Here is a 14,917-nt window from a genome sequence, read left to right as displayed (position 1 = left end):
AACTAAGCTTTGAAAAATCCTTTCTGAATTAACAGTACGTATTATTGAAATGGTAATGAAATATTTAATTCTAAATAAAGGGACTAAAACAGTGCCGTGAGTCAAGGTTCGATGTTTCTTAAAAAGTGAGCAAAAAATATCTCATCCAAAAATAGAAAACAAATAAGAGGAGATAAGTTATGCTGTATTTGATTTCCAATTTGCATACACAACACTCATCATTAACACTAAGTTTACTTCTAGGAATCCCCAAACTATATCAGTTTCAATACGAATTGGCAGAATTAAGGGGCATATTACCAACGTGCTGACGCCGGGAGTACAGGCTGAGCAGGCGCCATATTGGGGGTAGGAAGGGTGGCGTTCCAGTAGCTGGCCGCCTCCCACCCTCCTTAGCACTGGATAAAAGGGGACTGTCATCTCGTCCGCGCAGCGGGCGCGCCGGCGGCGCGCCGGCGGCGCGCCAAAGGTAAGCCCGTCTGCGCCCGTCCGCGCCGGAACCGCGCTTAGCGCCATACCCCCTGTGTCATCCACCACTGAGAGGATTAGATATGCTCCGGCGGAGATTATGCAGTTGAAACCAGCACATAGGGAGGCCTGTCCACAACACAACCCTGAAACCATTATCAAACTTACCACCATCTGCTGTTCGAATTGTAAGTCTTCTATTCCGTTTACTAACTCTAAGGCCAGCTTCTTAGATGCTCATATTACTAAACCAGAGATCATTATAATATCACTCATTAATGCTCGCTCTCTTGCCAGTCATAGGCAGGAGATCGCCGACTTAATTCTGGACAGAAAAATAGATATCCTTTTCATCACAGAGACGTGGATGGATGAAGCGTCTGATCCTGATTTACTGGTAGCAGTGCCGCATGGCTTCACTGTACACCGGTTAGACAGACAGGGGAAAAAAGGAGGGGGTCTGGCAATTATTTCCCGGATTACCTTTCCGGTCAGAATATTTCCTATACCTTCATTAACATGTGAAGCTTTACATTTTGCCATCAAGCTTACTCCTTCCTACAATCTTAAAGGAGTACTCATTTATAGACCCCCGGGTGCACGATCTGAATTTCTGTCCTCCTTTATGTCATTTATGGAACCATTATAAACATATGGGGAGCATGCATGCGCATACTCCACTCCCAGGTGCACTGCTCGGGGGGATATAAAATCCAGCTTCATTTAAACTCGTTTCACCATTTCACATTTTATACATTGTTTGTCTTTTCTTGTTTTTACGTTGTTGTCACTTTTAACCAATCCACCTGATTCTCGCACTGCATGTAAGTAACTTCTCGTATTTCAATGTGCCCATCCGGACCTCTTTTGTAAATAAGATCTTAAATGCACAAAAAATGTTCAGAGCAGCAATCTTTTTATTTTATATAGAACCCAATGCATTTCGGGCTATAGTCCAGCCCTTCGTCAGGGGTAGCTGAAAAACGAATAATAATGAATAATATATTATTATAAAATGGTACCAATGTTACTACAGCCCTTATTTTAAAAAAACATTATCAATACAAGCGATCTCGGGGCCAGTGCTAGTTAGACTCTGTATGCATCAACTTTACACAAATCCGTAGTCATCCTCATTACTGCTTAAACCATAAGTTTAACATAACTAACGTCACCGCAAAAGATGCTTATTATATCACTGGGGAGTTTAAATTACTGTGTGCTTATATACCTGTTTAGCACCACGCCAAGAGCTTTGCATTATACAATTGCATTCGGAGAATGCCATTAGCCAGAAGCATGAAAACCGTGTTACAAACTCAATGATTGCTATCACAAAAATACTTATACTGTTTCCACTTGCTGTTCGCTTATCAAATAGCTGTAAAATATTTAATCTTCCTTGCTGGTACAATGCATATTGAATTTTTGCCCATTAACATATTACCTAACGTTAAAACACGTTCTCCTGCCTATCGTACCTGCTCATTTTCACTTTTTCTTACTGCTCGTCCTGCGAACTGCTGCTAATTAAATCTCCCACACGTGCGAGGTCACTTATTTAAAACACATTATGCTCCACCCATCGCCTCGACTAGCTTGACGTATACTCGATCTACATCATTAACTGCGCTCCCCACAATGCACCATAAATGTTTAGAAAAAGTCACTTGTTTGAAATGTTTAAATCCATTGTCCATCTCAATCCAGGCTGTTTTATTTTGCTTTCCATATTCTTGTGATGCCACCTTTGAAGGATTGTAGCTCCGAACATAGTTCAATTCTATGTGGATTCACTAATTTTCTTCCAGCGTTTTATGCGTTTCTCTTACGGGTGCAATGACCAACGGGGGGCTTTTAATTATTAAACATAAACATTGGTGGTGGTCCGCACTCCAATATTGATCTATTTTAATCCATGTTTCTTCCAACCAAAATATTTACACAAGTGCGTGCGTCCCTGGGATTGTGCAAGCCCGAATACACTGAAAAGTATAAACATATACATTTGTGGAACCATTGGCAATTGACGACACCTTCATAGCATTGGGAGATTTAAACTTCCATTTAGACAAAACGGAGGATTCTGAAACTTTATCCCTACTGGCCAACTGTGAAACGTTGGGACTAACTCAGTTCATAAATGTACCTACACACGAGGCTGGACATACATTAGACAGCTTTTTTTCTAACATTAATGAGTTAGTAATAGGTGATGTACTGCCCCTCACTTGGTCTGATCATTATGTCCTTCTGTGCCACATTCCTATTACTCAGGCTCCTATTCCCAAAGGGGCCCTTCCAACGCAGGAAATGTTTAGAGTTTGGAAGGACATTGATTATGAAATCTTTAGAATGTCGCTGATTAAATCATGTCCCGTTATTTCAGCAGACCCTAACGCAGCGGTGGATCAGTTTTTCACCTGGTTGGGCAATGCGGTGGAGGCACATGTGCCACTTAAATCCATTAAAAAAAATAGGAAAGTGCCCTCGGCCCCGTTGGTTCTCAGAAACCTTAAGAAAGCAAAAACAGGTCTGTAGGAACCATGAAAGAAATTGGCGAAAGATTTATGAGAGTAAAAGTAAATCTATATACAAAGAAACATTAGCTGTCTATAAAAAAATGATTCAGGAGGCAAAAAAGAAATATTTTGAGGAACAAATTGAGAATTCTAAAAACTCAAGTAGACAACTGTATGAGGTGGTAAAATCATTGGCTGGGAAATCTGCAGACCTGGGTCCTCCTCTTTCGCAGGAATTTTGTGATGCACTGGCAAACTTTTTCTTTTCAAAAGTAAATTATATTTACTCAGAGTTTTCAGTAATGAAAAACCCTATTGAACTGAAATCTACTTCCTCATGCAAACTCCTTGAGTGCTCACTTTCGCAATTCAAAGAGATAAAGGAGGAGCAGACAGCTGAGAACAACAGGCTTATAAAAACGGGCTCAGCCCTTGACCCCAGCCCCCCCAAAATCTTTCCCCCAGTAATTGATCTAATTAGCAAAGTCATAACACGAGTCTGTAATGGGATGTTTAAATCAGGGGTCTTTCCGGATAGGTTAAAGAATACCCTACTGAAACCTCTCCTTAAAAAATCTGGTCTAGACAAAACTACGTTGAAAAACTATAGACCTATTGCTAGCTTGACTTTCCTAGCTAAAGTAGCCGAGAAAGCAATGAACAAGCAATTGTCAGAATATATTGAACAAAACTCCCTACTTGACGACTCGCAATTTGGGTTTTGCAAAATGCATGGGACCGAGACCGCACTTATCAAGGCCGCTGATGACATCAGGACCATCAGGGACCAAGGGGGTACAGCGGTATTGGTCCTGTTGGATTTATCTGCGGCCTTCGACACGGTCAATCACTCCATCTTGATTGACCGTGTCGAAGAATTGGGCATCCATTCTATGGTTAAGGCCCTGCTTGCCTCTTTTCTGTCGGGTAGAACGCAGGCAGTAACACTGGGATCTTTTAAGTCCACTGATCTTGCTCTACCATGTGGTGTTCCTCAAGGATCATCCCTAAGTCCGACACTTTTTAATATCTACGTGTCGGACTTAGCTAGGGTTATTAAAAACTACCGGATGAGCCTTACCACATATGCCGACGACACCCAGTTGGTGCTTGCAATCAAGAACGATGGAGAAGAGGTGGTGGCTCGGTTTCAGGAAGGCATGTTGGCAATCAAGGAGTGGATGGCTGGGAACTGCTTAAGACTCAATTCAGAGAAGACTGAGGTAATTATCTTCGGAAAGCTATCTCCTTTGTGGTCTTCAGTCTGGTGGCCTCCATCACTTGGAGCCCTACCAACCCCTGTTCATAAGGTTAGGAATCTAGGGATAATCTTCGACGAAAAGCTGAATTTTGCTAACCATGCCAATCAAATAGCATCTTCAGCCTTCCACAAACTCAGACTCCTAAGAAAAATCTTACCATTTCTTCCAGACAATGCAAGGAAAACGGTGGTGAGCTCCTTGGTACTTTCATCATTGGATTACTGCAATGGATTATTTGCGAATGCTCAATCTCGGGTGGTGGCCAAATTACAACTTATCCAAAATGCAGCGGCAAGGCTACTGTCTGGCACCCCCAAATTTGAACCCATTAAGCAAGTAATCAGGAACTACCACTGGCTAACTGTTAGAAATCGGATCAGATTTAAAACCTTATGCCTCACCTTTAAAGCATTACATGGTCTCGGCCCGGTGTTTCTCAAACAGAAGTTTATCTTCTATCAACCCAATAGACCACTTAGATCTGAACATCGGCACCAACTGTCAGTGCCACGGTCCAGGACTGTCACTTGGGGCGACAGATGTTTCACAAACACCGCCGCCAGACTCTGGAATACTCTTCCGATGGTGATAAGATCTACCCCTTCATTGTTTCAGTTTAGAAAGCTGCTGAAGACTTGGTTGTTTGTCAAATAACTTCTCTGCTCACTGTACCACTTTTGAAGTTTGATAATGTTCTCACTGAGATAATAAGTTGAGTTACAGCGCCAAGACACCCACGGGTAAAAGTCGCGCTTTACAAATCTTAAAAATAAATAAATAAACAAATAGCGATAATTATCGCTAAATGCGCTTAGCGCATTTTTTTTATCGCTGCCTATCGCCAGATATTATTGCAGAGATAACATGCTATTAGCAAAACGTTTGTCTCCAAAGCGATAAAATATCCGGCGATAGCGGCTCAATGCGAGAATATCGCTGGAAATCAGGCGATATTCTCACATTAACGCATTAACGGGGGGCTTAATATGATAATCCACCCCCCATTGACTATACAGGTGTCAACTTTTTAGCAGGCGTTAGATTCTAGCGATAATCGCGCTTAGCGTGATTTGTTTTATCTCTTCGCCTGCCTTGCTAATAGGCGATAGCGACGTTAGCGACTGCTTTCAGTCGCTAACAGTTTGGGTACGCCCGCTTTGCATGTCATTAGCGATAAATATCGCTGACATGCAAAGCGGGCCCCAAACCTGTAGCTATTGTCTAAAAGCTGTCGCTAACTGCTGTTAGCGACAGCTTGCTAATAGGGCGATAAAATTATCGCCGCTTTACCGTTAAAAAGCTCGCTAAAGCGGCGATATTGCCCTTGCTAATATGTCCCCTAGTTCCCAATACTTTTATCTGGGATCTGAAAGAGAAATGGAACGATCCCTTCTTTCCTAAGCTTTCCAGGGAATGTCTCACAGGCTTTTGAACTGGCCAATAAATCTGTCATTAATTTTACTAATTTTGATGCTCGGAGAAAATTATTTTTCTAATTTGGAGAATATCGAACCTTGACGCTTGACACAGACTTCTCAGCAGGGACTAAGACATGAGGGCTTATCGAACAGTTCCATTAGATCCCTCAGCAAGATTACTAATAATTTATCACGGACTCTTTTTTAACATATCATAATACGTGTATTTATACGGGAGAGGCCCGTGCAGGTAAGAGCAGTCGGGCAGGAAGGGAGTCAACAGACGATGTATTAAAGAAAAAGAAAACCACTTACCTTGCGCTCGACGACATGGCGTTGCGGCGCATGAAAGGTAACTGGATTTAAACATTTTTTTTTACCTCATTGTCATCTGTCAACTTTCCCCACCCTGCCTCACCACTTTTACCTGCACGGGCCACTATAGCACACATTCATCCTGAAGGGTTTCTTGGCGCTGAATATCAGATGTTTATTGTTACCCAACTCAATGGTACTCATTTTATCAACCTTAGAAGGATTAAAGGCTGAGTGAACAAGCCGGGATTTGAACCTGTGACCCTGAGGTCCATTACAGGCCCCTACAGTGGACGCATTAGACCCACCAAAGACAACAGGAAGCTTAGGCAAGAGCCGACGCCAAGAGACGCCAGGAATCCCGTCCCTGACCTCAGAACCGGAGTCATTGAACTGGTCAACGTAGTCAGCAGTCTTTTAGACAAAAGCTTTCCAAATACTCTTTCAACAAAAGGGAACAATTCAGCCACATATAGGGCTTGTGGTATTAGTTTACTAATTATGGCTGTTTGAGTTGTTCAAGCGATCATTGCTGTGTGTGAATGTATGTGTAGAAAAGCACGAAGGGACCGCGTTTGGTCCCTTTCAAGTTGCACAGCCAAGTCTGCCAAAAACGAATTTAATAAATCAAGCCTTTCATTTTCTTCCTTAATTATTCCAATTTTTCACCATATTTTTCTTTAACTGTATCAATTTATTATACTCATTTTCGTAGTTGTTCATAGTTATTCAAAAAACACACAGGAGAATTAGGGGGCATATTAGCAAGGGCACCATCGCCGCTTTAGCTGGACTGTTTCCAGCTAAAGCCGCAATAATTTTATTGCCCTATTAGCAAGCTGTCGCTAACAGCAGTTAGCAACAGCTTTTAGGCGATAGCGACCGGTTTGGGGCCCAATTTGCATGTCAGCGATATTTATCGCTAATAACATGCAAAGTGGGTGTACCCAACCTGTTAGCGACTGAAAGCAGTTGCTAACACAGCTATCACCTATTTGCAAGGCAGGCTGTGCGATTAAAAAAGTAACGCTTACCGCGATTATCGCCAGAACCTAACGCCTGCTCAGACCATAACGTAACCTGTTTATCCAATGAGAGGTGGATATTCAAGTTAAGTCCCCATTAGCTTTAATGCCTGAATATCACTGGATTCCCAGCAATATTCATGCATTGAGTCACGATCGCCGGATATTTGATTGCATTACAGATAAACGTTGCTAATAGCATGTTATCTCTGAGATAACATCTAATTCTCCTGTGTGTTTTTTGAATAAGTATGAACAACTACGAAAAGGAGTATAATAAATTGATACAGTTAAAGAAACGGATGAAAAATACGATGAAAAATTAGATTAAGGAAGAAAATAAAAAGCTTGATTTATTGGATTCATTTTTGGCAGACTTGGCTGTGCAGCTTGAAAGGGACCAAACGTGGTCCCTTCGTGTTTTTCTACTTTCATAGCGCAAGTGGGTGGAGCGCGTAACAAGTTTGCACGCCAATGTTAGTTTCACACAATGGAGCAGAATAAATGTGGCGCATAAACTAGAGGTGTGCCGGTGTGCCGGTGTGCCTTCCGCCACCATCGCTATTCATTAAATGTGAATGTATGTGTGCCATGTGTTTGGTCAAGTATGCACATACATCTACAATAAGCCACCGGAACGCAAAAAATGCCAAGATAGTTGGCTCTTTGAGACATGGCAGAATGATGTATTTTTAGATTGAAAATGATCTGCAGTTTATTTTGCAAATTGTATAATTCCAACATCCTCATTGGTGAAGATGCCAATTCCCTATCATTGATCAATAGTGACGTGTATCAGTTGTCGGGCTGTCAATGACATTAAGCTGGTCAGCTGTCCTACACAGCTCCATCTCTCCTGTTTACCTCAGTACTTGTTAGGTGGTCATAAGCCACGCCCACACAGCTTGATTGGCACCTTAGCTCCATCCACACCCCTGGCAGGTATCAAGGAGGTGAAGTGTAAGTGGATAGATTCTTTTTTTCCAGTGATGTGACTGTTTTCTATCCTTCCTTATCTATTTTAATGTCTGTCTTTGTCCATCTCTGGCCACTACTTTGGCCCCCTTGGAGCTTGGGGGAGCGGGAGGAGGCTGCCTGCTCCTATTCCTGCAGAGGCCGGGCAGATTGAGTTATTGAAAGAGTGCACCACCTAGTGAAATCAATTGCTAGGTTGGACAACCATTTGTGTTGAATTAATTCTTATTTTATAAAGTTTTGAAAAAGTTTTTTGGCATCTAAATACAACACAGCATTTACAAAAATACATACATACATTCAATCTACTGAAAAAACATATCAAACAAAGTAATTAAACAAGGAAATTATGACAAAAAATTAACATAGACAACTGTGCTATGCCTCAAGTCGATCAATTGTTGAGGCACCAGTCCTGGATAAAAATAAACAAGTGGACTAGCAAATTGTTACATTGGCCTACTTGTTAACACCAACACAAGATACACGATGAAGTTCGTCACAGAGTACTTTGATTAGGAATAACACATAAACTACCAAGTAATTTACAAGCGTATCAGTTATTTCCTATCAAGCCCCATCTATTTTGTATCTTTGAGGTAAGAACGTCAACGCGTTTCGAACCCAATATAATTCTGCGGGTTCTCCTCAGGACATGACTGGGGGGTCGCTGTAACTGTGAAATAATAATTAAAATGTGGTGTCAGTAAGGAATCTACCTCTAAGGGCCTCTGCTCACCGACTCAAACACTCTTATAATAAATGTACCTTATTTATGAAGGGTTCAGATCACTCCCTGTGAACAGATAACGTGAAGACGTCTGTTAGATACGTTATTGTACTGTCCCAGATATGCTAAGCTTATAAACCTATAAGACCATGACATACCTCGAAAATGCGCATACAATGCGGAAGGCGGGTGCCGGTTGGCGTCAGTTATTCAATGTTCGAATCTTTGTGGCTACAGAAAACAGAGGGACCTTGCGTTATTGCCTGTATGTTGTGTACCTAAAAATTGCTTCGCCGTTCGGGAAGATATCAAGTCCTACCTTCGTCTTAGGGCAGGGTTTGATCTCACTGCACGCGGCGTGTGGAGGCGGCGGCCGCCGCATGGGCTTGTCGGCTGTTGGTACAAAGAAGAGCGGTTAGGAAGCCGTTAGTCTCCCCGCACTCTCTCGGTATACATTTGTCCCTAACAGATGACTTACTTCTCAGCGGAATTTGTGGACGCTTCGGTCCGGCACCCATCTACTTCTGAAAGACAGACTCGTAGCCCAGAGGGGCGTGTCTTCTTGTATTTAAACTGACTACGGTCCCGGTGTCTGTTGGGAGACGTAGTTTGTTCAACCTTATCTTTTTATTTGGGGTGTGACTGTGATTTAAAGCATGGGACTAGTGTTTGGATAAACTGACGTCCCAATGTCTGTGGCGACGTAGTTTAATGGGGCATCTCTTACTGGGGTTATCTGAAAGTTCATGCAGTACGGTCACTTGAGCAGCAGCAAGCGGAGACAGGTACACGTTGCAGATGTACCAGGTTTTATACAAATCGCTACAGATTGCTGAATTCATTTAGGTCGTTGAGTCCCGACATCGCGGTGTCGAATTTTAAAATGAGGTAGGCCTCTTTTTGTGCCAGTCGTACATCCGGGTCCCCGCCGGCACCCGCGATGTTTTTGATACTTGCCAAGATCGTCCATTTGAGGTCAGTGACCGAATGTTCTTTCTTCAGAAAGTGGGACACTAGTGGTGCTGTAAGCACTTTGTTGTTTATCCGTGATCTATGTTGGATTATGCGTTGGCGCACTTCTTGTGTGGTTTTGCCTATATAAACTTTCCCACACGGGCAGGTTATGGCATAGACTGCATATTTGGTTTTGCAGTTCGTAAAGTCCTCATGCCGCCAATGTTTTTTGGGTTCGGATAGCTTATTGTCAATCAATCAATCGATAACTTTATTTCGGCCACCAAGGGCCATAAAAGCACATGATAAAAAAAAAAAACTCATTACAATTAAAAAAAATAAACAGGTTAAAGCTGTCGATCTACAATTACATTGGTACTTAATAATAATTTACAATTTTCTAAAAACATATACTGGATTAAGAACATATTAAACCGTATAAAATAGTTATCAGAAAGATGCAATAGTTATCAGTAAGATTCAATAGCAGAAATGTCATCAGATAATCATGACATAAGGACATAACTCAATCTGCCGGCCACTGTCGTTGTTTACTTCATAGTAGTGGTCCAGGCCGGACAGTGATAGGACCCAAGCCTTTCCTTGTTTCCCCCTATTCCTGCAGAGGCAGGAAAACAGGAACAGACCCAGCAGTGACGCCATGGGACCCTAGAACTGTATGTTTTTTTATTTTATTATTTAAACCCCCCCTTTCCTACGCGACCCCCCTTCCCTCGCGACCACTACCCCGTCCCCCTGTGGGTGCCTAAGAAAGGGCATGAATTATGGAACACAGACAACACCCTGTGGAAGCAGGAACTGAGCGGGTGGAAGGTCCTTCTCCTACCTCGCAGCCAAGACCTGAAACAACCTCCACCTCCACCACCGGCAAAACCCCACACTGCTCCAGTTCAGGAAAGACATCAAAACTTGGCTCTTCAGATGACCCCAAGGGAACGGCACCACCCACTCCCCCACCCCCCAAGTGTCTTAAGACCCTAACTGGTGAGTAGTGCGTTTTACAAATGATCGATTGGTCGTGTGGCCTGGCCTGTATGTGCCCCAGTACCAGTTGTGGCCGGTATGGCTTGCGGGTGGAGGTGGTGAGGGGTGAGGTCATGCGAGGAATTACACGGAGGGGGTAACTTAATGGTAGGAATACAAAAAAATTAAACTTACCTTTCCGGCGGCCGGGTCCCGCATTTTCTCTGCTCCTGTTCTCTTGCCTCCAGCAGGAACAGATAGCAGAAGCAGGCAGCCAGTCTCCCTCCCCTGAGCCAATCACAATGCTGCAAGCAGTGTTGTGTTTGGTCGAGACACCACCCAGCCAGGGGCTTATGGGGAGGCCATGTTCCCATGCAGGCAGCAGTCTGCATGAAAAAGGGCAGAGTGTGCATGAGTGGCTGGGGGCCCCAGAGGGCTGACTAAACAGTCTTGGTGCACTCAGGAGTGGGTACACCACTCCTCCCCTGCTCGCAGAGCAGCCCTGTTCACCCACCCGCCTACAACCAAGAATAAAAAGGTAATAACTATTACATTTTATGTTTCTGCTCCTCGCACTGCGAGAAAGCAGTGGGGCGATGCACCTCCGCCCTAATGGATGAGCCGTCCCTGTGCCAGAATGACCCTAAAAGACCCATCACAGCATCCATGGCCTCCCATCACAGGAAGAAATTGTGTGTAATTAACAGGTTGTTTATAGCACGGCTTCAGTGCTTTACGTCTATTAGTAACTCACTGCGGTGCATAAAAAGGCAGAAATAACACCGGGGTCACGGTTTTAAGAGACCCTAATTCCAAAGCGAGGCGCATTAATATAGTAATCAGTTTGGGAAAAGTACCACTTCAGAAATGAATCTTAACAGTGCACATTGTTCAAGGTAAACACACATTTTAAGGCACTCAAAAATATTATCCCCTATTAATACAAGGGGCGTAATGACTGTCTAGAAAGCTGAATAATGCAACGATAAAAGCAGAGGTAGCAGTCATTTTAGAAGATACACATTAGACAAACATTACAGAACACATTACACCAGCACATTAAACAAACATTAGTACAATGATGAAACTTGGCGATTTAGGGGAATTTGTCCCCCCCACCAACTTCTGCTGTAATCAGGAAAACCCCTCCATTTAAACACTCCCCAGCCCACATCTCCTGCTGGCTTCAATCCTGCCTCGTCTAAATCCAACACAGACTTTACTGTAGCAAACAGGATTTTAGAAACTCATTTTTATATACATTTTTTATCAGTTTTATCACTTGTGCTAGTGAGATGTTAAAAGCGTCACGCAATGATAACTGTTGTTGTAAAAAGTGAATTTATAAAAATATTGAAGGTTCAGCAGGTGAACTTTCAAAGTTTTGCTTGAGTTTATCTGCTAAGGATTTTTTTTAATCACAACTGTTATTTACCCCAATAAAAGTTGCCTACATGTCTATCCACCCCCGTGTACCGCCACTGAAGGGCCAGTCCACTACGGAGGATATGCACAAGAAAATGCTGGAGCGCGGTGTAACGCCAAATTTGGCAACGCCGCACGCCAACATTTTCAAAACACTGGGATGCGCCGTATTTACAAAAATACGGCACACCCCTGCGTTTCCCCTAGCGCTGGCACTAAAAAAGCTGCCTAGCACCAGCACAGACACCCTAGCGCCATGTTGCAAGGGTTCCTGCACTGCAAGGGCGATTGATTATGTGCAGGAAGGGCCAACTTCCTGCACATAAACAATCTTTAAAGGCGTTTTGCTGTTTGTATGTGTGCTGCAGACTGCAGCTCACATGGAAAGAGTTTCTCCTTGGATCGCCATCCTAAGACCAGGTTTTCCCTGGCCTTAGTTTTTGACCTGCACCATCCTTGTAAATATGGGGCAGTGTCAAAAAGCAATGGGTGTTGCGGCGGAACACCCACAGCAACGCCCACTGGGCCCCTCTTTGCTGCAGCAGACTTCTGCTGTAAGGGGCATATTTACAAGGTGGCGTTATGCCACGTCAAGTAGTTTACTGCCACCTTGTAAATATGGGGTAGAGAGAAACGCCACGGGAGCATCAGAAAAAGTGACAATCCGATGGTGTTAGGGCCTGTAAATATGCAATATGGTTCACGTCCTCAACTAGCATCCTGTCCGTCATGCAGTGTCATAGTGTGTGTGCAAAGAAACACCAAGACATACACACCTAGAAGAGAGATGGGGGCAGTGACATCGCCCGCTAGGATCAGAAATGGCGGGATACTGTCTCAAGCAGAAGTGGCTGTAAGTAAGAAGAAGACAGTGGGTTAGTGATGAAGGTCAACACGCAATCTACTCAAAAAGTTTACATCCCATTTCAATATCGGCCATCCATAGTGAGTTGTACGGCAAACATCATGCCACCAATATATCATGCTTTTAAAATTTCATAGCCCAAATGTCAACTACCACAATGACATGGAGATGAAGATATATAGGTAAATGTAGATTTACTATTCTTAACTCCTCATCTATGTACCTTGAAGATACATATATCGTCAAGGTACCAATAGGTGGAGTTTAGTACAGAAAATCTGCCTTTATATACTGGTGGTGTCATTAAATTGATATCAGAAAGATATGTGCAGGAAAGATGGATGATTAGTGGTACAATAAACAAGCCACAATAAAGGTGTAAAGCATAAAGAGCCCTTATTATATTTTGGAACATGTTTCGTTCAACAGCCATGCATGGAAATATCAAATTATAAATAGGGCTCCTGGTTTTACGGTATTTTTTTTTTCGACATCTCCGTCTGTATTAATCCACATTTCAATTTTTGCTATTTTTTTCTGTATTTATCCATTTTTATTTTCTGTTTTCTGTATCAATGAAGCTGCAATGGTTACTTTCCTACATTTATTTAACTGATAAATGTTTACTCGCAAATGAATGTCCAAAAGGTTTCAGTAATATACAGTGCAATAGTGTTATTTGAAAACATGTGCATTGTAGAATAGCAAAGATAACTGTAGATCTTCACCTAATTGAGCTTAATTTGGAACTCGGCATGTCTTTTTTCATTTCCTCTGCCTCTCAATCTGTGCACCTACTGACCTGCCACTCATGATTGACAGTAGAAAAATCATCCAAATAAGACCTATTTTCCATATTTTTCTGTATTTAAAAATAAATACAGATAGGAACATAAATAGTTTTCCGTCTGTATTTATCTGTAAAAATCAGTAAAAACGGAAAACTGGGTGCTCTAATTATAAATATTAATATGTTTTCCTTCTAGGGCCATAGCTACCCCCGTTTTGGAGTTTCGTACTGCTGTAAGCTACAATTTTGTTTTAAAAGCATAGAGAATCATATCTACATATGTATAGCAAACTGTTGACCGCTCAACAATGCACTTTTAACTCCTCTATTAGTGATTGCTCACTTGGTATGATATGTTTACTGTCTTTACGACTGAAATTTCCGTCATTTCATACAGTTCCCTCACCCATTCACTACTGTTCTTTCAATCTGCATTGTTAAAGAGTGAATTGTCTTTTTAAAACAAGCACTGGCAAATACAAAAGAGATGGTTGTTCGTTAGGGGAAATGCTTGGTATTAGTTAGGGGTTGTGATTGTTGCACCCCCTACCCTAGAAAGTAATTACCATAATGAAGCACCATCTTAGATATAAAGCAATACGGAAGCAGGGAGTAGGTCCCCTTTGCTTAACAGACTGAATTTCCAGAGTTAAACTGTACCCTCCGAGAAGAATGTTATGAAAATGAGTAAGAAGACGTTTTCATTGTAAGCAGTGAATTTAAATGAGAGACTCAAAAACATTACATAGAAGTCACTTTTTGCAAATGTCTAGTGTTTTTGTGGCATCTTTAAGAAAAACCTATCTGTGTGCAGATTTTGACTTTGTGAATAAAAAACTATAAATTCAATGTTGGGAGGACAGCAAATTAAAACAAATGAATGAGCAGAGGAGATTGATGAATATCATTATGTCTCTAGGAGAAGCTAAGATATCCAATCAACACGCACTTCCTAAACAAAAAACACATAAAACAACGATTAAGAAGGTTGTCATGTCAGCAAATAAATAATCAAAGAACACGCGTGCAATCAATTAGAAAGTATATGACATGTTGCATCTGCACATGCCCCACACAAGGACTGCTTGATTCCTAATGACCAAAACCTAACAAGAAAACACAAGGGTCCATGTAAACATCCATCAAATGCCATAGCCTTGATGGACAACCCTTAAAAACAACAG

General features: G+C 42.2%; 1 protein-coding gene across 1 annotated transcript in view; it reads right to left on the bottom strand.

Moving 5' to 3' along the window:
* Positions 1–14,917, bottom strand: part of ARVCF (ARVCF delta catenin family member) — a 771,519-nt gene that overhangs the window by 679,906 nt on the left and 76,696 nt on the right. Inside the window, exon 2 of the mRNA XM_086942623.1 lies at positions 12,855–12,929. The gene's annotated coding sequence lies outside the window, so the exon portion shown is untranslated. The remainder of the gene's footprint in view (positions 1–12,854; positions 12,930–14,917) is intronic.

Source organism: Lissotriton vulgaris, chromosome 11 (genome assembly GCF_964263255.1).
Source record: "Lissotriton vulgaris chromosome 11, aLisVul1.2, whole genome shotgun sequence".
NCBI classification, from domain to species: Eukaryota; Metazoa; Chordata; class Amphibia; order Caudata; family Salamandridae; genus Lissotriton; species Lissotriton vulgaris.
The sequence above is the reverse complement of the archived record's forward strand: the minus strand, read 5'-3'. Positions and strand labels throughout refer to the sequence as shown.